The sequence below is a fragment of the Archocentrus centrarchus genome, chromosome 18 (genome assembly GCF_007364275.1).
Source record: "Archocentrus centrarchus isolate MPI-CPG fArcCen1 chromosome 18, fArcCen1, whole genome shotgun sequence".
Lineage (NCBI taxonomy): Eukaryota > Metazoa > Chordata > Actinopteri > Cichliformes > Cichlidae > Archocentrus > Archocentrus centrarchus.
Genome location: NC_044363.1, coordinates 4,905,655 through 4,929,935, shown reverse-complemented (window position 1 = coordinate 4,929,935; position 24,281 = coordinate 4,905,655). Strand labels below are relative to the sequence as shown.

At 43.1% G+C, this 24,281-nt stretch overlaps 1 pseudogene; it reads right to left on the bottom strand.

Annotated features, from left to right (window-relative positions):
• Window positions 1–2,427: 2,427 nt before the first annotated feature.
• Window positions 2,428–17,513, bottom strand: LOC115796603 (alpha-tectorin-like; annotated as a pseudogene).
• Window positions 17,514–24,281: the final 6,768 nt, after the last annotated feature.

Here is a 24,281-nt window from a genome sequence, read left to right as displayed (position 1 = left end):
TGCTGTACCAAAAACCACCTTGCAGTTACTTTGTTTGCTTGCAGATTGCCACCCACTGTATATATGGAAGCAACTTCCAGCAACCACTCTCTATCCATGTGCATTTTCCTCTAGTGACCAGTGGCTGCCAGGTGGTCACTGGTCAGTCTGTGTGTGACTTAATCTGTCCAGATCACCAATAGAAATGTTTCCAAAACTCTCACATCAATTGTTATCTAAGTGAGGATTTGTTTCATTGCTGCAGGGACCTTTAAACTAAATGTACAGTGAGAGAGTGTAGTAAACATTTAGGTTCAGATTTTTTTTTCAAGGTAATATTATAAAAACACCTAATGAATTATATAATTCACTAGTAAGAAAATACAAGGGGAAGCTGTTCTGGGGAAACTATGTGTCTGACCTTCACACACAGGAAGAGAGGAAGAGGAGGGCAGAGATGTGCCTGGTGATTTGTGTTGAACATCTGCTTCAGCAGGCGCACACGAACAGACGGGCGGAGCAGGCAGAAAGCTGCTTTTACTGTGAGCTCGGCAGATTCCTCAGTTTATAGACACGTGACTGTGGAGAGTGAAACCTGTTATTAAGCTCTGAGTGAGAGAGCGGAGATCCTCCTTGTTAATGCTGTAATTACCCCCCACCCCACTCTATAGCCAATGCCAATCTTCTGCCCCCTGCTGGTGATAAAAAAAACCCACATCAGATACATCACGTCAAAACAACAGCATGAAAGTCATGCATGCTTTCATGGTTATTAAACCAGAGAGTCTGTTTTCACAGACTGTATTTCAGGTGGTTTTAGGGAAATTTGATGGTTCACCACAAAATATCTGCAAACCAGTTTATGAGTTCTACCCACAATGACTATTAATGAGACATTAATGCACATAATAATTACCCAGTTGTGCATGAAAAACTAAGTACACCCCTACTTCTCATTTTAAGAGGGGAAGCAGACACTGCTAATCAAATGTAGCTGATATAAAAGCAGACGTTTGGTCCAAATTGGGTCATGCAACAGGACAATGATCCCAAACACAGCAAATGCTCTATAACAGAATGGCTGAAAAGCAAAGAATCAAGGAGTTTCCACCGTCTATACAAGTTTTATAACATCTAGGACTCAGAAATCAGCTATACAGGGTGTGAAACATTTTTATATCTTGTTGGTTGTCTGTATCCACAAAGATCATTTCTACTTAACTCTTATACTAAAGTGAACATGGCAGGAGCTAACTGTGGCCACAAGATAGCAGTAATGTACAGGATGGATGCAAACAGGCAAAGGGAGAAGCATTATGGGTCAGAATACATGAACAGACTTTGGTTTGTTTTAATAACTGATGTCTGCTTTTAGATTTCACTGGACAAGCTCTGCCAGCCTTGCTTGCCCTGACAGAATGCCACTGGGTTACAGCTGTATGGTTTATCTCTGCTAAAGTGAACAGTTTGTCACAGTGGCCACAGCAGGGGGGGTTTGGTCTCTTCTAGGCTTTTAGTTTCTGGTAACAGAGAGAAGGACTTCTTGTGGTTTAAAAATGTAACTCTTGTTCAGAGTTACACACTGTACAAAGTACTCGTGGATAGCCCACAAAAAATCATTTAACAGACTGAATAAACTTCGAAAATTGGTCATTGCCCAGTTTCTGTCCTCCCTCAGTCTGTGATGGAAGCTCCTGGCTCTCCTCTGATTTAGCAGCTAATGCTGGCAAAGAGATCTGCTGATCTGCTGGGATTGTTGGTGAGTTTAACTTTGAGGCCTGCATGAACTAATGTGATTCTCAGTGTCTTGAATCATGTGTAAAATCAACATAAAAACAGCAGTTACTGAAGTTCAGGTGGAATAGCTTCTTAGCCAGAAAGTGCAGATGATGAATGAATACAGGAAGTTTCTTTTTTTACCATCATCTTTTATTTTTATTTTTGGTCTTTTGGTGCAAACAGTAAGACAAGAAAAAACTGAACACAGCAATAATTCTCAGCTGAAGTGTGAGACACTGTGACCTTCAACATGCAGCAACAGAATAAAGCACTTTAACTTTTTTGGTCTCATATTCAGGTGAATGTTGGATGTTGATGTTGGGTTTGCTGTCACATGGTGGTTTTATCTGTACGTACATTCATCTGTAGGTTCTGAGAACCCTGCTGGTCTGTCCACCATGAAAAGCTTTCACTTGTATAACTTGCCCTGACCGTCAGCCTGCTCAGCTGCACTCCTGTCCTGGTCTTGTCTCCAACTCTCAAGCTCGTATCTCCACACTGTGCTGTGTCCAGTGATGTTTCAAATCAGCAAATCTAAATTTTAGAGATGCTCAAACCTTTATACCCTCTAACATTCCCTCACACTTTGATTAATGATCACTTATAGGCAAAAATCAGAATTCAACAATCAAATAAAAAAAAATGTAGATAGAAAACCAAGAGTAAAATATACGACTCCCCTTTTAATGATTCACCCTGGTAAAGGACTTATTTTCAATTATATATAAATCACTTTATATCCCCAAACTACACGTTTTCTCAAACTCTCCTTCAATCCTTTCATTTTCCATCAAATGCTGCATAATTTCAAATCTTCATGCCTAAAAAATCTTCAACTAAAACAACCAGAGAAGTAAAAATGCTTCTTTGGTCGAAGGCTTTACTGCTTGTGGAGGAGGTCGAGTAAGTCGTTACTCTTAATTCTCATCCAACATTTGACAGCCTTCAGGTGTCCAGGTCTCCTGGGAGGTCCTGAAGTGCACCCAGCTTTGCTTTAGATGTTTGTGTAGTCTTGATATCCCACAGATATATTCATTCAGTAATACATGAAAAACTAACACTCTTCCCTTCACCAAGTTCCTAATAAAACAGAGAAACCATCAGCTGAGCTTCATCATGTGTCAGAGACGACAGTTTGGTCCTGTCCTCACAATACTTCCACTAAAACAGCTGCTTATTCCAGCTGTGGGAGTCCACACGGCCTCACAGCAGCCAGAACTGAGCTCAACCTTTCACACATCCAGGATTTGGATCAGGACCAGTCAGAAGTCAGGGATCATCGTGGAGGTCGGCAGCCTGTCAGTCAGTCCGGGTCAGCATGGAACGCATCTGAGAAGATAAACCAGACCAAACTGTGACTGCTGAGAAACACTCCTGTCCTCTCTGTACCATCCCTGAGACGGACCTTCACCCTGATCCTGGACTGTCAGGCTACAGAGGAGCATCCAGGACATTTGACTCTCTCAGCAGCTCATTAGATTCATCACATGAAGAAAGTTGGAAATACAAACTCATTAGATGGTAGCCAGCTAACTTACAGAGTTTTAAAGTGGAAAAAAAAAAAATTAAAGGATAACGATCACAAAGAACATGAAATCACAGTCCAGTTTGAATCAGTAATATTTCTGTAGTATTTCTTTCAGTTTGACATGTTTCTGTTAAATTTAATGGAGGTTCATTTCTGTCTGAATCATTTTATTAATTTAACTTCACTGCTCTCTTCTCCCACAAGGTTTTTTTTTTTATTTATTTTTTATCTAAATCAGTCAGACCTTCTTTAGTCATAAACAGTACTAACTTAGCTCAGGAGGTAGAGCAGGTCACCTACTAATCGGAAGGTTGGCAGTTTGATTCTTGGCTGCTCGGGGCTGAATGCCAAAGTATCCATGGGCAAGATACTGAACCCCAAGTTGCTCTCCGATGCAAGTGTTGGAGTGTGAATGTTTGTGAATGTTAGACAATAAAAGCACGTAGTTACATATGGAAGTGTTTGTATCAATGGGTAAATGTAAATGTGTTGTATAAGCGCTTTGAGTGCTCAGAGTAGAAAAGCTCTATATAAGAACTAGTCCATTTAACTATCAGCACTTAGAACGATGTAATCTAAAACATCACACTTACCTAATGAGTCCAGGCCATGCTGATCAAGGCTTCACCTTCATATGTGGCTCTGGCAGATCTGCGTATGCGAGCAGCTCCATTACAAGTCTGAGGACAAAGAGACAAAGTCCAGACTTTAGAAGATCCACACTGATCCTTTCATTCAGCACTGAATCTGCTGAGAGCGAACATTTGATCTGTGTGTCAGAATCCTTTAATGAGACTATTTTAATGTTTGATTCAGGTTTTACAGAGGAGCAACAGGAATAAGTTTAATAGCAGTAAGAGATGAGGGCTGAACTTAATTACATTAGAGGGTAGTAAAACAATTAAGACAGTCTAATTCAGTGGTGCAGTAATACATGCAAACTGTTATGATCTGTAGGTTTTGTTGGGTTATTTTGAGTTTTCTGGTTTTCATCAAGAGTTTTGTTCAAAATTTATTTTCATTTTATCTTACAGATTAGTTTTGATTACTATTCTAGGCTGTTTTGTATTTTCTGTTATTATTTTCTTGCACTCTGAGGTCTGTTAGAATTGTCATTTGGTTTTCAGTTCCCGGATGTTCTGGTAGTTATTAGTCTAGCCTCCTTAATGATTTCTTGCTGTCAAGTTCCTGTATCTGTGTAAGATGTTTACCAGTTGAGTTACATCCTGGGAGGGAGAAAGTGAAACAACAATGACAAGAATAAGAATAACTAGAATGCGTATATTGCGAAGGATTGAAGGAATTAAGCTTTAAGCCGCAATTTTGGAATTTTTAGTTAGAACTGTCCGTGTGTCTGTGCGTGTGTGTGTGTGTGTGTGTGTGTGTGTGTGTGTGTGTGTGTCTGTGCGTGTGTGTGTGTGTGTGTGTGTGTGTGTGTGTGTGTGTGTGTGTGTGTGTGTGTGTGTGGCAGTGAGGCCTACCGGGATGCAGTTGTTCTCCTGTTTTGGACACAGGCGGAGTTTGCAGTGCAGGTAGACATTACCAGAGCTCCCAGTGAACTCAAACATGTTGAAGGAGAAGTAGGTGGAGGTTCCCACTCCATTTTTCTCCACCTCCACAGTCGGGTCAGCAGGGTTTGCACAGCTGCTCACAGACAGGAAAACACTCTTTGTTCAGGAGTCCATGAGATCAATCAAAAGGACATGAATCTGAGTCTGTCTCACCCGTTTATGATCAGGTTGTATGTCGGACTGCTGGTGGGTGATGGCTGGTCAGTCGCCCAGCAGGAGTCGGTCACCACAACTTTGTCTTTATCCAGCCCGTCAGTCTTCAGCTCCACCCAGATCTTCTGGTTCAGCTGCACTTCAGTTCTGGACTCCACAGCTTGTGTGCGGCCTGCATCAGTGAAGGCCTTCATGGTCAGAGTGTAGGTCCAAGTTCCAAATGTGATGCGCTGGATCACAGAGCTGCAGAACACAAATGCACTTCAGCTTTCTTTGACGGACAAACGTCATGACAAACAACAAATAATGGCAATAATGACAAACACTGAGCCTCACATCTTAAAGTAATTCAAAGAAAAACTAGCAGCCACCACACACCTGTCGCTGATCTTGAAGGTGGCCGTCTTGACATCCGGCTGAGCCTGGACGCAGGAGAAGTCGATGTAGACTTGGTCGTGGCGAGTGATGACATCAGAGGAGCGGTTCAGGGTCATGATAGTGTTTCTGTAGATGACTTGCTTGTTGTTGGTCTGTGTGATCACAAGTTCAGATATTGTTAGTGAACACATTCAACATTCATTTTTTTTAAAGCCTGTCATGTCTGGTAGATCTTGCAAGCAGAACTATGATCTGAATGCGTTGTTGTGCCAAACATATTTGCTATTTCAAGATGAGCTCTGTAGGTTCTCAATAGGCTCTTTTGGTGGTGTTTTAACCGTTTATTTTATTTATCTGAGTTATTTTTAACATACAATGTAACAGCCAGAGCTGACAGGCTGAAGAAAAGGAAAATAAAGAAAAGAAAAAGGGAGAGAGAAAAAGAGCAAAAAAAGGAGAATAGAGAGAAAAAAGGGGAAAGAGCACAAGTCTATTAATCAAATAGTTCATCACTTTTTAAACATAAAAAATACTATCAATACTTGCAAAAATAAATGTGTGTGTGAAAAACAAAACTAACAAAGCATGTTACACAAACCAACAATTTTGTTGAGTTGTGATTGAGTGGGTGTTTGTGTCTGTGTCATGGAACATACTTATCAATGAGGGCAAAACGCTGCAGCTCCACCCATCAGAAGCTAGAGGCATGTAGAGAAAGCCCCAGGAAACCCAGGCCACCAGCAGCCCACCAAGAGCCAGGAAGACCCGTGGCCACTCAATCCAAAGACAACCGCACACCCACCCCAGCAGACGGGAGAGGGTGGTCTCAGACGGAGCTCCCCCAGTCGAGGAGCAAGGGCTCCAGGGAACCCAAGGCGATGAGAAGCCAGTCCCCCCCAGCGGCCAGCCCCCTGCACAGGCCGGTGGCAGGGCCCCAGGGCCCACGGCACCCAAGGACCGCCCGACCCTCCACAGAGCCCCCCCCCCCCAATCCGAAGAAGCCAACGCAGCCCCGCACCGCACCCCCAAGGGGAGCAGGCCAACACCCACGCCAGAACATCCAGCCCCACCCAGGAACCCTGAGTCACCCCCACCCCAGGGGGGCAGGGGGGAGGAGGCAACCAGTAAGGAGCGGCCAGGAGGCAAGGCACAAGGCCCAGACCCAGGTCCAGCCATACATACAAACACACCCACACACCTGTGTACACATTTATGCACAGATACACATACCGTATTTTTCGGACTATAAGTCGCTCCGGAGTATAGGTTGCACCAGCCAAAAAATGCATAATAAAGAAGAAAAAAACATATATAGGTCGCACTGGACTATAAGTCGCATTTTTTCGGGGGGGTTATTTGATAGAATCCGAGACCCAGAGCAGAAATTCCATCTTGAAAGGCAATATAAATAATGGATTAAAAGAACAGGGCGAACACGGTTACGCCTACGTTATGCTAACGTAACACATTCAGCTACATGACACACAACGAACTGAGTACGTGTCTGGTATGTTAACGTAACATTAACAGTTATTCAGATAACCATAGCATAAAGAACATACTAACAAGTTAACCAAACCATCAATCCATTGAATTCTTCATCCTCTGTGTCACTTCTAAACAACTCCGTACACTCCGTAGACGAAGCGCCGCTTCCTCTTCTGTGTCGCTTTCGTCAGACTCGTCGTCAGCTGCAATTCCAATTATTCCAGCCTTTCTGAATCCCAACAGGATGGTTTGTCACTGAAGCCCATGTTTTCTTGATCCATCCAATGACTTCCAGGAAAGTTGGGTGGCGCATTCTCCCAGTTGCCGTTAAGCTGTGCTCTCCATCCATCATCCACTGCGCCCACAGGTTACGCAAGATTGCCTTAAAGCTCCGGTTCACGGAGATGTCAAGTGGCTGGAGTATTTTGGTTCATGTGTTATAAATTTCACATATAAGTCGCTCCGGAGTATAGGTCGCACCCCCAGCCAAACTATGAAAAAAAGTGCGACTTATACTCCGGAAAATACGGTACTGCCCATACACACTCACCCACACACACACAGATACGCCGTACATACACATTCACTCACCCACCCATACTCACGGAGACGGTGACAAATACACAAAGACACACATTCATCCATAGCTACCCACCCTCTGAAGACGGGGAAAGAGGAAACCACCCCAGGGCCAACAGCAACCCCAAGACACCACCAGCCCGGTCCCCAAGGAACCACCCGACCCCTACCCTGGGCGAGGTGTAAGAAATCGGGGTGTGAGATGACCCATCCACCCCTCCTCCTCCCCAACTTGTAAGTGTATGTGTTTTATGTTTGTGAGTGAATGAGGTGTATAGGGCGCAGTTAAAATTGAGCGGACAGTTGTGCCACAAGCACCAACTGTTGGTCGTCAGTGTTCGCCCACACTGCCCTAACCCTAACCCCAAAACCCTCCATGTCTAAAGTGCAAATAAATTTGGGGACAGACAGTGACGAGGATCCAAGTGGGGCCACCTCAGCGGCCCCATCTCATCAACCTCTGGGTAACATGCCTGCCCCAAAGGTCCTATGTGTATAAAGTTGTATGTGTGTATGTGTTGTGAGTTATAATGACTAAAGTGCAATTAAAACGGAGAGGCAAGTGGTGGCGCAGCTCTGCACGTGGCCTCTCCACCCTACATCTGTGAGTCATGTGTATTCTACGTGTGTGTGGGGGGGGGGGGTGGGGTGGGGGGGGCATATGACCAGGAAGAATCCTGGAAGAAGAGAGCCAGCTGTCCACTGGCTCAATAGGCACCCCGACCTCCCACACCCCAGCAAAGTGCAGGGGGAGGTGAGCCCGGGGCCGTGGTGACAGCATCCCGGAGCACTGCAGCACCCGAGGCTGGCGCCCCCGCCCCCACTGCAGAGGGCGGCCCGCTCACCCTAGATGCCCGTTCACTCAACAATAGACACAAACAAGTGACAGGACATACTGGCCTGAGCTGGAAATACAGTGCCCAGTCCCCCCCAACCACCTCACCGCGGCCCCCACCACCCTGCAATGCAGGCACCCCAGGGCCCCAAAAAAATAAATTTTAATGTGACAGCTTTTAGGAAGTGTGAAAAATAACTCTGCTTGTGGGAGAAAAAAGGAGCATCATTAATGGGGGCTTATCCAGGATACAGATAGAAAGTGGCAGAAAGTGCTTCTCATTACTCCTTCCGTCCATCTTTCTACAATGAGGTCCAGGGTGTTTTGTTATACGGCTGCCCATCTCTGGAACTCGCTTCCCCTACCGTTGAAGTGCATCAATAATTTATCCCATTTTAAATCCCAATTAAAAACTCACTATTCAAACAAGCTTTCAAGACCTAACTGTGTTGCTATAAAGGATTTCACTCACTGGTTTAATAGACATATGCTTTTTAAAATTTTTTATTTATTTATTTATTTTTTTTTTCCTGCTCTCAGTGGAGAAGGACTCATTTTTCTCTTCTCCCCAGCCTTCCCCATCTACCCCTGCTTTTTAATTATTCGCTACTTAGAGCATCTCTTCACACATCCCCAACTGGAATTTAAATTATGGATCTGGTCAGCTGGTCTCTCAACACTACTGAATATCGAATTCACATCACGAGGAGATTGGGAGAAGGGGAACCCTCTCTTCATCTGGCCCAGCTACATACCCGGCTGGCTATGTTATGGATTCCCGTGGCTGCACGTTCCTGGCTGCACTGTGTGGACGTGGCATTTATATTGATACCAGGTTTTTTTCCAAATTGGACCTGGGGATACTTGGTTTCCGGGCAGCTGTTCAGGCCCTAGTAAGGCTGCCTATGAGGGATGCAGAAACAGTACAAACTCAATCAGACTCAGTAGAGCTGAATCGAAGTGGATTACATCTGGAGGAGTGTTGGAGTGTCTGTTCTGCGTGGCAGAGTAGAACCAAATTCGGATGATTGGATTTCTGAGCAGTAACAAGAAACTGTAAGTCTGTCAGCAAATAGTTAAACAATTGTTAAAACAATTGCACTATTTGGAATTTGGCTCCCAGATGGCCTTGGATGCTGTCTATCTAAATCGTCTCTTGGAGATGTTATGTAAATAGATGCTCTTCACCCCCGCCCCCCCCTGCCCCGTGTTGTGACCTGTATGAACTGGTATCCTGGCAACCAAGGCTGACTATACCATCTTATCATGAACATTATCATGAACTGCTGGTCTGGAAGCTGTGTGGCCATCACAGTATCCTGCTCGTCTCCACTGGCAGCCCCTCCCCTACCCACCCTAGTGCTCTCCAGGCTTTAATGTGCTGCTGCTTTGCTGAGGTGTTTTTTTGGAACCTCGTAAGGTGTTCATAATGAACACAGTACGAGATGATTTTTTGAACCTACCTGTCCAGTGTATCTCTTTCTGTTTTCCTGCTAAAGGTAGCGCTGGCAAAATGGCTGCATGACCTCAGACACCTGCCCCCTGTTTGTGTTTGTCTGTTGTATTTCTTGGATGGGCGTTCTGTTAACTGTAATTTCCCCATTGTGGGACTAATAAAGTATTCATATCGTATCGTATTGTTATATTTGCTTATTGTTGTTTTATTATGTATTTTGTGTTTTATTGTTTTATGCTACTGTTCTATTCTTGTAAGGTGACCTTGAGTGTCCTGAAAGGCGCCCACAAATAATATGTATTATTATTAGAAATAGTGCTCAGGTTCCCTCATTTCCCTCACTTTATTCTGTTAGTTTACGTACACCAGGCACAAGTCTGCTGAGTTTAAATGCTTGTAAACCTGCCATTTTTGATTGTTTCTAAGTTTTATATTTAATTCATTAGTGAAATTATGTAAATTATGTAGGCTTTACTGATAGTGGGGGAATAGTCAGTTAGTTAGCCTGTTTATACTTTTTAAGATATATTTGGTCATACAATAAACACTTATCCAATTCAGGGTCACAGGGGCGCTAGAGCATATCTCAGCTGCCAAAGGGCAAGAGGCAGGTTACACCCTGGACAGGTCACCAGTCTGTCACAGGGCTCATACAGAGAGATAGACAACCATTCACACTCACAATTTAGACTCACCAATTAACCTAACCCTACAAACTGCAAGTTTTTGGACTGTGGGAGAAAGTCGGAGTAATTGGAGAAAACCCACACAGACATGGGGAGAACATGTGAACTCCACACAGAAAGGCCCCAGCCAGATAGTGGATTCAAACCCAGGACTTTCTTGTTCTGAGGCAACAGTACTAACCACCGTGCTGGCCCACAGTTCTATTTATTAAACCACTGGTTGCACTCAAGAACAAGAAGGTCAGATCTGATTTTGCCAGAAAATATTTAAATGAGCCAACACAGCTCTGAAAAAAGAGAAAAACAGCTCATGATCTGAAGTATACCACATTATTTATAAAACATGGTACTGTAGAGGCAGCATTATGGCAGTGACATGTATGGCTGCCAGTGGAATTGGGCGAGTAGTTTTTGTTGATGAGGCGACTGCTGATAAACATAGCAGAATGAACTGTGACGCGTACAGGGCTGTACTCTGTGCTTTGATTCAGCCAAATGTTGCAAAACCGATCAGACAGTGCTTCACAGTGTAAATGGATAATTACTGAAAACATACTGCAAAAGCAACCCAAGAGTTTTTAAGTCACCTGATCTCAAACTCAGCAGAGCAGCTTTTTTGTTATTAAATACAAACCTAAAAGCAAACTGACAATGGCTGGAGAAAAGGCCTAGTGGAGCAACTCAAAAGTGTTTGTCCATGGACTTTAGACTCCAGGCAAAGATTGCAAAGGATTTGTAATGCTGAAGGCTGGAGTTTGTAGTGTGGCCTCTTTGAGAGGCAACTGTAGCTGCTAGCTGTCTGCAAGTCTTTACCTCAGCTAATTGGAGTCCCTGAAGCTCAGCAGAGTGTTGGAAGAGTTTCAGCTGCTTGTAGAAGGCAAAGAGGAGAAGGTCAAACCCACCGTGATCACAGTCCCACAGCTGTTGCTGCTGTTAAAGTTGAAGGTCACCATGTGGGTGAGCTCGTCCATCTGACCCCTGCAGGTCGGGTCGTTGAGGTGTAAGGCAGAGTAGTCGATGCCTTTGTCCTCCAGGAGACAACCGACCAGAGTGAGTGAAGCAGAATTCTCCCTGCAGACTGTTGGATCACCTGAACATCATAATATTGGTCAGAAAAGTCACAGTTAGAAGTTTTCCTCCAATCTCGTTCTTGTTGTCATGTTGTTGTCACAGCTGTCGTACCCAAAGAGTCCGTCGATCTGTACTTGGAGGCAAAAATGGGCCGACAGAAGCAGCGAGTGTCTCCACCGACCGTCTTCTCACCACAGAACTCGTGATCGCTGCAGGTCCTGTTCTGACAGAAGGCCTCAGGAGCTGCAGAGGGACACACTGACAGATTATTCTGGAAACATGGGAGCTACATAAATCCAGAGTTTGCTAAAAATAAGAGTCCGTCACATCTTACAGCAGCCGGCATTTGACCTCCAGCCCTCCTGAGGTTGGTTGCCCTGTAGACTGCAGGTTCTGGCGTAGGCCTTCAGGAACTGACAGTTGAGACCGTCCACTGCAGGATATTTGCACAAAGTGTTGTTGCAGGCGGTTATGTAGGGCTCTGGGTCGATGACATTGTTACAGGAGGTGAAGGGCGCCCCCCTCAGGAGATTACAGCTGTTCCACAGATGGAAAAACAAAAATGAAAGAAAATAAAATGATCATCTGTGATCAGGTGTGTTTATCTTCCATCTGTGCTGAAGTCACAAGACATTAAACATTTACCACACAGATCAACTGCAGATACGACAAGCAAAAGTGGGGATGCAGAGCAGGTGTCATGGTCCTGGGTCCTTTTGATCCAGTGTGTTTTTTTTATGCTTTGTTTTGTATTGCATTTATCTTTTCTGTGTTTCTTTTGTTGTGGGGTTTGGTTATGTTTTGATTTCTAGTTCCTTGTAGTGTTTAGTCCACGTCTTGGTTCCCTTGTCTAATTTCCTGTTTTATTTTGATAGCGTTCTGGTCCCTGTGTGTGATGTTCTGTTTTGCTTCCCCCTTGTCATTAGCTTGATTTGGTTCACCTGTGTTCCCAGCTGTTTCCACTCCCCTCATCAGCCCTCTTGTGATATAAGTCCTGTGTTTCCTCTACTTGTGGTCACGTCCTCATCATTGTTCACTTTGTTTTGGCCTATGCTGCCTTCTGTCCTGCTTTGTCCTCCGGATTTATGTTTTTGCCTTCTGTTCTGCACCTGAGAAAATAAAGCTTTAATTTAAGTTAAGCTTTCCACCTGGTGTATCCTGCGTTGGGTTCCTCTTCCTTGCCTGCTACAGCGTTACATGACAGCAGGACTGATAGTTCAGCTACCTCACAAATCTACCATCTTCGCTCTTTACAAATGCCAGAGCCCGCTGAAATAAACCGGATGACTTACAATCACTGATTTCCCACAACCGCCTCATTCGCGAGAGCTGTCTGTTGATCATTAGTACAGAATCCTGGCTACACCCGCTAATCCCAGATGCTACACTACAGCTGGCTAGCTGGACCATTCACTGCCAGGACCAGAGGAGAAGGTCTATGTGATTAAGTGCTTGAAGACTGGTGCTCAAATAGCAGAATAATAGACAGCCATCGCTCGCCAGACCTAGAGACCATGTCTGTATAGCGCAGACCATCTGCTGTGGGTGCTAACAGTAGTCATTGTATTTCATCCATCCATCCATCTTCTTCCACTTATCCAGGACATGGGGCCAAAAGTGCAGAAGCCCAGACCTCCCTCTCCCAGCCACTTCCTCCAGCTCATCTGTGGGGACACTGGGGCATTCCGAGGCCAGCCGAGACATATAACCTCTCCAGTGTATCCTGGGTCTGCCCTGGGGCCTCCTAGTGGTTGGAAATGCCTGGAACACTTCAGCCAAGAGGCACCCAGAAGGCACTCTACTCCTGGGTGTCTCTATTCTACTCTATTTTGAGCTCTGTCCGAAGGACTGCACTCCTCACCCTAACTCCAAGGGAGAGGCCATCCACTCTTAAGAGGAAGCTCATTTCTGCCATTTGTATCCACAATCTTGTTCTTTTGGTCAGTACCCAAAACTCGTGACCATAGGTACGGGTAGGGACATAGACTGACCAATAAATCAACAGCTTTCCCTTCACACTCAGCTTCCCCTTCACCATGACAGACCGGTGCAGTGTCCGTTTCACTGCAAACAGCCTCAATGTATATGTCAATATCTTGTTTCCTTCTCCCGTAACTTGTGAACAAGACCTAGAGATACTTAAACTCCTCCACCTGGGGCAGCAACTCATCCCTATGCCGGAGTGAACACTCCTCTGCGAATCGCCACCTTATCATGATGGAGGGGTTTGTGTGTCCCAGTGATCCAAGGAGCTACGCTGTCTGCAGGCGTTTGTTCCCTGATAGGCTCTCAAGGCAAATTGGTCTTGGGTAAGGACCAGACAAACAGTGATTCACATGACTCTTATGTAAAAACAGTCAAGGGGGTTACAGGGGCCCCACCCTGGAGCCAAGTCTGGGGAGGGAGCTAGAGAGAGAGAGAGCTTCTGGTGGTCGGGCCTTAGCCCATGGGGCCCAGCTGGGTGCAGCCCTAGAGGAGACATGGGTCCATCCTCGTGTAGGCTCTGCAGGAGGGGTCGTAGGGTCAGGTGCAATGTTTGTTGAACAGCAGCCAAGGACAGAGGCCCTGGTGGATCAATCCCCAGCTATTGAGGCGAGCTGCAAAAAATGTTCTTCCAAATATTAAAGACAATCCTTGTAGGTAAATTACATTAGTTTGTCCAGTTACTTCTAAACCTCTGAAAATGAGGGACTGTGTATAAAAATGTCTGTAATTCCTTAATCATTAATGCAAAGACTTTGCAAAACCACTCTAATTAACACTGAAAATCTGCACTGCAATCAAATCTTCATTGTGGGATTTAAAATTCAATGTGGTGGTGTACAGAGGTAAACTTCCAAATAAAAAAAAGTCATTGCTCAAACATTTATGGATCTAACTGTATAACACATAGACACAGATGGTTCCTGCTGTCTGGATCAGTCTGCTCACCGTTCAGTCACATTGTTGCAGTTGATCGTGCTGTCAGCGGTCGTCGTACTGAATCTCACAGCTAGGGGGCGACACACAACACAAAGTTTGGCTTATTCACCAAACTCATATTTACCCAATCATCAAGCAGCAGCAGTCAGAGGGACTCTGAGCTTGTGATGAGGTCTTACCTGGTGGAGCTGTACTCAGAGAGCCTCAGTTCACTCACAGACCTGCTGGAATTTCCACACAGACCCTCCAGAGATGAAATAGCAGGTTCTGCATAGGTTTATGAGAAGTCAGGCCAGCATCAACATTTAAACTGGATGAACACAGCAGATCAATAAATAACAGCACATGTTACAGTTTACATTATATGAATGAGGTATTTTATTTTCTGTACCTTCTAAGTAGATCTGTGCTGTGTAGCCATCAAAGAAGACGAGGGTGAGGTTGTTGAGTGACAACTTGGCAGTGACTCCAGTTTGGTCCTTAGAGAGCTCCACACCGTGAACCAGCCGAGCCGAGCTGTTGAGGGTCAGCGTTGAGTCGTTCAGCTGCATCACAGCAGAGAGACAAAGTGGAGGAAACACTGAGTGAAACATCTCAAACACACAACAACCACTGAGCTCAGCAGCTCTAAAAGAACTGCTTCTAATGGCCCTGAGAAGAAAGAGGAGACACAGCAGAGGAAGAGGGGAGGATTCTGGATCAGACTCCACTCTGACACATCATCTGTGGCTGTAGGCAGCTTACCCGAACTCTCCCACCTTGTTCCAGGTGAATGTAAACGCCCGGCCCGTCCAGACGCAGCGTCACACTGTCCAAAAAGCTCACATCTTTACGACGGCGCTCCTGGAAGTTCGCCAGAACATGGAAGTCTGGGACCAATGGAGTCGAGACCAGAGAGTACGCACACCGATCCTTGATAACATTAACTTTGCCGTGAATGTCGATGACAGTGGGGCCGGTCACAGTGCAGGTCTTGCTGACAGGTCTAAAGTTTCTTTTAAATAAAGATGGGAGGGAAGGACAGCTTAGTATCAGCTCTAAAAATCTGGATATTGAAGGTAGTAAAAGTTATTTGAAACTTGTTGGACTGTCTGCAGAGCTTATAAGTTGAGTTCAAAAGATGGACAAATAACTATGGTCAAACTTTGATCTCTTCCACAGCATGTCTTTTGTCCTGTCTCTCTCCCCTCGACCCCAACTGGCCACAGCAGATGACTGCCCCTCCCTGAGCCTGGTTCTGTTGGAGGTTCTTCCTGTTAATAGTCACTTTTCTTCTTATTGTTGCCAAGTGCTCTCTTTAAGTTTTCTTTAGTTTTACTTTTAATGCATGAACTTAACTAATTAGATAACATAACTTAATAAGTTAATATAAGTTAGTTAACATAAGTTAGCATATCTCAGAACATGATTTATGTAAATTTTTGCAGACCAGGTCAGGACTGTGTAAACTTTATATCAGACCTGCTTTCATTTATAGTTGTTTTGTTTACTTTAAAGCAGAGGGTGGACAGACTGTTTACAGCCAGTGGATGGAGCTGGAGGCTGAGCTTCTAAACCTATTATACACAAGCTCAGTGTGTTGGATTTTTTCTTTTCCTGCTGCTAACACTAAATTTAGCCATTATTGCATTAAAATATCTCAAAGTAATATAAACTGTTTAGGTTGTGGTGAACCAAAGTATAAAACATGGAATTTCCTGTTGCTACAAGTTGGTGCTATGACTGTTGCTAAATGTGGCCCTACAGATGTGTTCAGGGGCAAAATCTAACCAAACATAGATTTCTTGTTGAAATAATTGAAATTCTCCATAATTATATGGACATCTGCTTAAACAAAACATAACAGTTTCGCAATTTAGCATCACCAAATTGAATAGTTTAGACTGACCAAATATGTAGTTGATCCAATTAAATCTGTAGGAGGAATTTGTTAAAATGTAATGCCTGGAGGTTGCCAAAGGGGATTAAAATTTAATCTTGAATTAAAGATGGCATGCAAAATTTAATTAATATTTAGGCCCTCAAATAGACAGTTTATTTTTATAAAATAAACTGTCTATTTGATAGTAAAAGAATTGTGGCCACAGTAGTGAGATCCAAAGCCTGAGTGGCAGCACACTCTCTTTGTTTCATTTCCTGTGCATGTGACAGTGTTCAACCAGATATGACCTGTGTCCTGTCATCATGTACTTACTGGTGCTGAGAGGATCCTGCCACAGCTCAACTAGCTACACACCACCTGATCATCCACCAGGTTCCAGAGACTATGACACATCATCCCCACTGGCCCCTGTGAAAGTTCCTGGCAGAGCAGACCAGGCAAACTTTCCTGCTCTTGCCCACTGCTGTTGTAGCAATGAGACTGACCTGATTGGTTGGAGAGGTCTGTGGTACACCAATGCTACTGATGGCTGTTACTGTACAGGATATTATTATTATTATCATCATCATCATCATTTATTTAATTTTTCTAAACAAAGGGATAAGCAAAAGAAACTGAACGGATGAAACTGAAGTTACTCCATGAAAATGAGAAAAACAAAACAAAAATGTGAAATCAGTTTGTGCTCAAATTGACCAAAAAAAAGTATTTTCCTCATGTTTTTTTGTTGAAAATAATTTTTTATGAATATGATCAACCTTTAAGTGCTGATAAAAATGAACAAACAAAGACAGAACAAATGATTTTTTGTTTGTATGAATGCAGAGGTGCTCTTTGTTTTAATCTATTACTTGTTTTGATATTAATAACACAAAATATTTTAGGAGCCTTGAAAGATTAGTGAATGCAGGTGCTGGCCATCAACCTGAAAATATTTCCCTGATGGGAAAAGACGTTACACAGGATTGCACTGGAACTGAAACAACTTTTCTCATAAAGATCTGAATTCAACAACAAAATGAAAAAGCTGAATTTCTTATAGTGTAAAATATTCAAAGTGTAACAATACCTGCGCAGTATGCAGAGTTGCAGTAGTATGTATTCGCAAGTTTGTAGACATAGTAGTTTCCATGGCAGAGTTTGACTTGGATAATGTATGAATTCCAGCAGTGTCCATAATAGTTGTTGCACACAGTGCGAGTTACAGTTTCACCTGGCAGTGTGGGATGAGGTCCTGTCATCCAGATAGGAGCAGAGGTTCCACACCTGGCTATGTCTATACGCCTCTCTGGAATACGAGCATTGGAATTTCGCAGAAACAGGCGATACCAGCCTTGAAAGCTAGAATAATCCTTACACTGCCCGCTCCGGTAATTTGTGTTATCCGTTGAACGCCAGTCATCATTCAGAACAGTGTAGTTGTAACAGGGGTCGACACTTTGGGAACTGCCTGAGGGGGGAAAAAAACAAGCACTTTTTACTACAAGTCAGATTCACTCATTCATACGTCTGTAGCAAATGGTCCACCTATTGGTGACCTGCCTCTAGGCTATGATTGTGGCCAAATATTGGCACATGGGTGTTTCCGTGGGCAGCATGGTGGCGAGGTGGTTAGCACTGCTGCCTCACAGCTAGAATGACATCTAGAAGGTCTGGGTTCAATTCCACATTTCTGTGTGGAGTTTGCATGTTCTCCCCCTGTCTGCGTGGGTTTCCTCCCACAGTCCAAACACATGCAGTTTTTGAGGATAGGTTAAGTGGATTCTAGACTGCCCATAGGTGTGATCGTGAATGGTTGTCTGTCTCTGTGTGTTAGCCCTGCTACAAGCTTGCAACCTGTACAGGGTGTACCCTGCATCTCACCCTATGCCAGCTGGGATAGGCTCCAGCTCCCCTGCGACCCTGAACAGAATAAGCGGATGGATGGATGGATGGATAGGCGTTTCCAGATTCAAGCCAGTGAAGTTTCGTACAGACTGGATTTATAACAAGTTAATGATTTTTTTATTACTTAGTATTTTCAACATTATGATTTAATATTTTTCTTCTTGGGCTTCAGGAAAGCATTGACAGGTGGTCCTAGTTTCTGTAGATGAAACAGGTTGCAAACTGACATGTCGTTCAGACATTTGTTACCTTGTATTCTGATGCATCATTGGTCCTTTTTTATTAACTTGTAAAAATGTATGCACAATCCTCCCAAACATCCCACCCCCCCAACCTCCATCTCCATCCCAGATGGAGCAGACAAGCAAGCAGAACCAACAACAAGCAGTATGGTGGTCCACACTGTGAGAAAACCCCAACTCCCACCAAAGCCACCCAAATCATCACTGAGAACCCATACCAGCTCAGAAAGCCCCACATGCCCATTACCAACAGAAGAGGCCAAGCCACAGTGTACACCAGCGTGCCGAGCCAGAAACATGCAGGAAGGTCTCCATCATGCTTGGAGGCTCCCACTGAGACCCAACAGAGGCCACACAGTGCATCCCAGTCCCACCCAGGCAGCACAGGCAGCTAGGAAGAGGAGCCCACAGCACCGCAGGAGGTGAGGTACTCCTTTTTTCTGGATGAAATTTAATCTGCTCTGGTCAACTGGGTCTGATCGGTGCATCAAATAGTAAAACGTGTTGTTGCCAGTCGGTGGCCATGAGGCTATAATTAACTAACCAGAGAGGACAGCGTATGTGTGAATGACACCAACATAAAATATATTGGCAAATGAACTGGACAGACCTTTCTGTGCAAATTCAAAAGTTTTGTAATTTAGAATCTCCAGCATCTGTAATTTAAACTGACCAAAATAGGATGCTGATTCTTTTTGAAGGAGCCACTTTGCACCGTGTGTGAGACCCATAAAATTTCACCAGAACTGACACCAGTGATGTCAGTAACACTTTATTTAGATAAAAAGTAGTCCAACTAGAGTAAGGCGTTAATAGGACTGCTTTTTTTCGGTAACGAGTAATCTAACGCGTTACTATTTGCAGTCCAGTAATCAAAGTTAGTTATCCAAGTCACTGTGCGTTACTACTTTTGTCATTTTCCTGAGTACAAAGACATATTTTTACTATCTTCTTGTGTCTCGGGGAGTGACGTCTGGATGATGCAACAATTAAGTCCTGTTTTCAGCATGAGGACAGTAACGGCACACAGCGACACAATGGAGGGAGGAGAGAGATGCACTTTTTCTATCAGAAATACAGGCACTACTGTGAGTTTGTGTCAGCTCAAGATGACAATATCAAGGTTAGATGTGAGCTCTGTGCTGATGACAAACTGCTATCTAGGTTCAAAAACACCGTCACACTACGCTGCCGATGTTGTGCCAATAAGTGATTGTCTGAATAGAGCTGTAAATGCCTTGTTGACCTATAATCTGTGAAGCATATATCAAACATATCTCTCATGACTGATATCAGGTAATTTTGAGTCAGAAACAGCATTTCTATCACAAGGCAGAAGCTGCACTCAGTTTTTGGCAAAGTGACTTTTATATATTTGTTTTTTATCAAAGTTAAAAACTGTCATTGACATTAAAAGTGTCGTTTTAAACAGAAATCTGGCTCAAAAGGCTGCAGAAATCACAACTATAACATCACAGTTCCATAAAGATTTTTAAAGTGGCCAAAAAGCTCTGGATTGATTATAATGTAGATACAATAACACAGAGTCCTAAAGATTCTTGAAAAACAGGTTATTTCTTCATTTTATATATAAACCCTTCATAAATCATGTTGACTGCACTCTGTTTACCAATATAAGCAAAGACATTACACATAAAAGCACAAAAATCATCGCGATCACTTTATGACAGACGACCACTTTTTGGCACAAGACCTGTTGAGAGTAAGTAATAAAGTAACTTGTAATCTAATTTAGTTGATTCTAAAATTAAGTAATGAGTAAAGTAACCAAGTTACTTTTCAAAGAAGTCATCACTGACTGACACAAAAATGTAACGAGTCATTGCCTTCACATTGTTGATGCTCAGGCCCTGATCAACCTGTTTTATGAAAAAATAAACTTGAACCTCAACAATTGTCTTTTGGTTAAACCACACCCACTCTAAAGTCACATGTTTAACACATTAGAGGGTAAACTTTTGGTTTGTGACAGTTCAGACAGGTGTCACAAATGATGAACATTTCTACTCAAACATCTGCTAGGATAACATCGTTAGTACCGCTCCACTTAGCCAAGTCTTATCTCTACCCCCTCCTGGCCAGGAGAGCACGAGCCTATGCAACTCCTTTTTAGGAATGTACCTGTCATAAAACACTGCTGAAGTATAACATAGTGTTACAGGTGTCATGAGGAACAGCGATCACTCTGGCAACTCTCCAAAAGCTTCAAACGCACACCAAGATCTAACAGGTCTCACCCTCACCCCAGTGACCCCAAGAACATTAAGCACTCTATACATTGGTGTGTGTGTGTGTGTGTGTGTGTGTGTGTGTGGGGGGGGGGGGGGGGGGGGGGGGGGGGGGGGGGGGGCTTTCTTTACTTTGCACAAGCCATGAAAGTGATGCATGGTATCTAAAAGATAATAATGACTTGATGTACCAGTATGAAAGCCATTCAGAATATAAAATAGTCTCAGCATAAGTAATAAAAGTAAAATGGTGACAGTAAAATAACATAGGTGGACATAAGAGTAGATATATTCCCATATACCATATTTTTCGGACCATAAGGCGCACCGCATTATAAGGCGCACTGCCGAATTTTGAGGAAATTTAAGGATTTTAAGTGCGCCTTATAGCCCGAAAAATACGGTACATGTGATGATAATAGATGAAAGTAGCACTGACTCAGAGGCCCCTGGGACAGGTAACTTCCGCTCAGCCACGAGCTGAGTTCAAGGAACGGATCGCTCCTCCTTGCGCAAGTTTGAAAAGAGTTGTGTGTTTGTTCTCTGAGTTATTAAAAATCTGAATCTATCATCAGTTTTTGGCAAAGTGACTTTTATATATTCTTTTTTTTTAAGGTTAAAAACTGTCTGACATTAAAAATGTCTTTTTAAACAGAAATCTGGCTCAGAGAGCTGCAGAAATCACAACAAATATAACATCACAGTTCTATAAAGATATTTGAAGTGACCAAAAGCTCTGGATTGATTATAATGTAGGTACAATAACACAGACTCCTAAAGATTGTTGCAGAACAGGTTATTTCTTTGTTTATCTATAAGCCCTTCATAAATCATATTGACTGCTCTCTATTTACCAATATGAGCAAAGACATTACACATAAAAGCACACAGAAACATCTGAATCACTTTATGGCACAACACCTGTTGAAAGTAACTAATAAAGTAACTTGCAATCTAATTTAGTTAGTTACTTCACTGATTACTTAATTTTCGAATTAAGTTACTTTTTAAAGGAGTAATCAGTAATAGTTACTTTTTCAAGGTAACTATGTCATCACTGACTGACACATACAAAAATGTAACGAGTCATTGCCTTCACATTGTTAATGCTCAGGTCCAAATCAACCTGTTTTATCAAAAAAGATAACAGTATGTTTTTGTGGGGGAAAAGACCACAATCACAGACTCAGTGCTACACACAGCTTTTATTTTTTTTTTATTTGATGGGCTGTTGTGTAATATCAGACATGAATGAAAATGTGTTGAGGTCTAATTTTTTTTTGTTTTCATCATTTTCATCAGTCTGGTTGTTTCCTCTTCTGTTAAGTTGATTCAACTCAGGTACTGCAACGACACATTCAAAATAGCTGCCAACTGTGTGCTCTTACCTGTTGGAAAGCTGAGAACAAAACAGGAAGAGCACGAGATGGAGCATGTTGTAGGGAGCCAATCAGCTGACTGAGCTGAAAGACACACACAGTTGGACATGAAAGTCATAGCCACATTCTGCAAGATCTGCCGATACCAGCAGATGTTGGCATTCATGCTGAAGGGATCTGAAGCACGTCCTTATTAGGTAAAAAAATATAAAGGAGATTAAACTTTGGTAACCAGACACTAACAGAAGAAAATGATATCTGGCAATGGAAATTTTGAATAAACTGAGAAACCATCAATATTCAGGGACTTGAAAGCCAATTTTCGCTAAAAAAAAATTTTCTTTTAAAAAAGAAGCAGGGCTTAGCTTTGAGAGGCAGTGAAAATGAACTCTGGTCATCAGTGTATCATTTAACCTCTTTTGAAGCTCCAATAACTTCTTACAGTAAAGTATTTCTGTTGAATGTTGGTGGAAAAATAAAGGCTAAAAGCCCACATGAATAAATCTTTTTTAACATAACACCAGAGTCCCATCACAGGAACATTACCAATAATATAATAGTTTTAATAGCACAAACCAGCACAAACAGGGCACTAAAAACGTCGACCATTCTGGTTTGTTTTGGAGCAAGATGGGGGGATGTGACCTTTGGATGACCTAAAAAATAATCTTTAATAACTCAGAAAGGAAAGGAGCACAAACAAAAATTTTAATGCACAAACCAGCACAAATGGAGCACTAATCTATTTGCTGGAATTTTTCACGTGGGGGGGTGTCAGCCTGATGCAGCTTAAAACCAGCTTAAACCTATTAAAGCCACAGAGCATGTGGATTGCAGCCTGTTTCTGTGTATTTGCTGTAACTGCTCTCAGTTATGGACAGTCATCTCACCCACTCCACACTGCTGAGGCAGCAGAGCTCCTTCTCCCTCAGACTGATTCAACCTTGCTGCCATAAAGAACACTCAGGAAATAATTCCTACCATTCTCCATAAAACTGTATAATAACTCTTCCTTCTGTGACAGATGAACACACCTGTCAGCACGTAAGATCCCACACAAAATTGTGTACATATTCTGATTCATAGTGTGTATATTACATACCATTTATGAGTGCAATTTGCACTACTCTTGTACAATGTTAGCATTAATAAAACTCTTTACTCCTTTTTTTAATCTTTTGTTTCTATATGTAAAGGTTGCACTCTCACTTTGATGTTTAGTTACTGTTGTAGATCTAGCTAGCTATCTAGTGTTTGTGCACCTTGTTAAGAGTCCTAACTGATGTGTTGTCCAGTAAGACTCAGAGGAGGTGTGTGCAGCTCATCTTACCTTCTGCAGCTCTGATGGAAGATGGGGAGGATGATGGCTGTTGTGTTTATTCAGCAACTGGTGGACAGATCCTCTGTTGGTGTCTGTCTGTCTCTCTTTATATGCATCCTCGCTGGTGGACACACCCATGAGGAGAAGTAGAGGATGAATGGGTTGATTGGAACACAGTCGTGTAAACAATAAAAAGTATTTGGAAGCAGTTGTCTTTCTGGTCCAATCCAGTGAGGACAAAGTTAAGTGCGAGTGGAGATGGCATCCTCCCTTGACCCATTGTAAGGGTAGCTGGGCAACTTTAATGTGTTCTGGCTCAAGTCTCTCAAAGACTTTAAAGTATTACACACACAATGGTCATTGACTTGAAATGTTTGAGGACTGTCGCTAAGGCCAGCGACAGGTTAAAGATGTGAGGGAACACCTCAGTCAGCTGACTGCCACAGGCTCTGAGCACCCATTCTGGTGTAGTGACAGGGCTGGTGCCTTTATGTGTATTCACTGTGCATAGAGAAGACCTGACCTCAGAGATGGACCAGCGGAGCACATGTTGATCTGATGGTGGCAGACTGAAATATTGAGTCTATTAAAACTGGCACAGAAATGTTTCAGTACATCAGGGAGTGAAGTATCATGGAACAGTTATCGGACATATTCCTTGCCATAGGCACCATTCTCAATTTGATGGGTACAGTTTTGCTTTGCAGTCCTAATTCCTCTTTTAGATTGGACTTGGCTGTGCTGTATGTAAGAGTGTCTCCACATCTAAATGCAGAGTAAAAGACCTTTAGAAACATATGAACTTCATTGTTCATCCAGGGTTTTTGATTTGGGTGTATGCCTATGGACTTCTGAAATGTGACTAGCCTCTCGATGGAAGAGGTCCCATTCAGTCC